At 37.4% G+C, this 1,859-nt stretch overlaps 1 long non-coding RNA gene across 1 annotated transcript in view; it reads right to left on the minus strand.

Annotated features, from left to right (window-relative positions):
• Positions 1 to 373: 373 nt before the first annotated feature.
• The window catches only part of LOC117958994, a 2,196-nt gene continuing 710 nt past the window's right edge, over positions 374 to 1,859 (minus strand). Inside the window, exons 2-3 of the long non-coding RNA XR_004659845.1 lie at positions 1,066 to 1,070; positions 374 to 384 (exon numbers count right to left, since the gene is read on the minus strand). This is a non-coding gene — a long non-coding RNA (uncharacterized LOC117958994). The remainder of the gene's footprint in view (positions 385 to 1,065; positions 1,071 to 1,859) is intronic.

Genomic DNA, 1,859 nt, shown 5'->3' on the forward strand with positions numbered 1-1,859 from the left:
ACGCCCAGAATGCACCTGAACACACCTCCCTGTAAGACCAGCACGCCCAGAATGCACCTGAACACACCTCCCTGTAATTGGCTCTTAAAATATTATAATTACATCTGACTAAATCTGCTGTTCGAGGCATTTTAAATTTGGGAGACAAATGATCCTCCAAGTCTGTTTCTTTGAACAAACACCTGAACACGTTCTTCAATGTGGGTTACCATAGCAACACGCTGCACACCCTTTAGAGGCTGAACATGTTCCTGTTTCTGTCTGAGGACTTTTATTTTGAAACAGGAAGTGTTGAGTTTGTACAGAAACTAAATCTGAAAGAACAGGATTTATAATAGGCTAGTTGATGAATATCTTTAAAAGTTATGTTCTGGTTAATAAGTTCTGATTTATGAGTCTGAGATGATTATTATATTTTTGGGGATTATTGTTGTTCTTAATGAAGAAAATGTTTGATTTATTCTGGAGCTGTAACCATAGCGATGTTAGTTTCCTGTCTTTGTTGTGTTGTTGGTATATTTCCTGTTTTATTGATATTATTTTATGATGATTTGGTTCTGTCTTCTGATTGGTCCCCAGCACCAGACATCATCCAATCAGAACCCTGGATTTGTTTTACACTTGATCAATAATCAGCCCAGCTTTTATTGTTTTAAAGGGGATGTTTTGATTATTATTATTGTATTAATATTTAGAATATTGTAGTCCGATAGAGACTGTCTTGTTTTAAAGGAACATCTGGAACATCTGCTCTGTTTCATTAAATAAACAATCTCCTCCAGCTGCTGTTATTATTTCATCTTCATTTACTGCTTTAAATATTTTTAACATATTTCTGCTACTTTCATATTCCTATATGCTTATACATAATATATATATATATATATATATATATATATATATATATATATATATATATATATATATATATATATATATATATATTCTTTATGTATGAGTCCTTGAGTCTGTTGGTCCGGCACTTGGGAAGGAGCAGCCTTTCCCTGAAACGGCTCCTCTGGGTGCTGATGACAGACTGATGTTCCTGTTGTGTTGAGCAACTACAATTCCTGTTAATCCTATAATTTTATATTATAATTTATTTAAAGTGAATAAGTTGTAATGAAAAATAAATCAAATTAAATAGCTAAAGTAAATCGTGAGTGTAAGTGCATCAGTCAATTCATTGAATGTTCAAAGTATTATGAATCTTTATTTAGAAAAAAATACACATTGGTTGGCCTGTTCATGAGCTTACATCAGCAGTTACACATGTTCAGGGGCATAGGGTATTATTAATATACCATGTAAGGTGGTAGGTGCTAAAAATGGGTAGCTGTGCCAGGCAGTGTCCTACATTGCCCCTTAGAAACATACCCCTTGTCCCCCCTTGGGCTTATTAGCAGGTGGTCACCCTATTCTTCATTTGCATGTAAAAGTTACTGCTTGTAAATCTGCGCCCCTCTTGATTTCATGGAAAAACTCTGTCCCTGACTTGTAGTGGTCCCCTCGGCACTATTGAGCAGCGCCCTCTGTCTGACAGCTGATTGGCCAGAGTGCTGGATCCTCTTCAATCATAACACCTTGATCAGGGGGACTGCTACTCACGGGGTCTAGATGCTGAGTATTATGTGTGTCACCATCTTCGTCATCGCCATAGTTGCCATCATGTACAGTGAAAGCAGCATTTCTGTTACCATCTCCATTCAAAGGATCCTGTAAGGTTACATTGTATGTAGCCCCCGCATCGCTATAGCAACCTGGGCTGACGCTCCTCTTCATCAGTGTTGGCATTGCTAGAGCAACCTGGGCTAACATTACTCTTCATCAGTGTTAGCATTGCTAGAGCAACCTGGGCT

The sequence above is a fragment of the Etheostoma cragini genome, chromosome 16 (genome assembly GCF_013103735.1).
Source record: "Etheostoma cragini isolate CJK2018 chromosome 16, CSU_Ecrag_1.0, whole genome shotgun sequence".
NCBI classification, from domain to species: Eukaryota; Metazoa; Chordata; class Actinopteri; order Perciformes; family Percidae; genus Etheostoma; species Etheostoma cragini.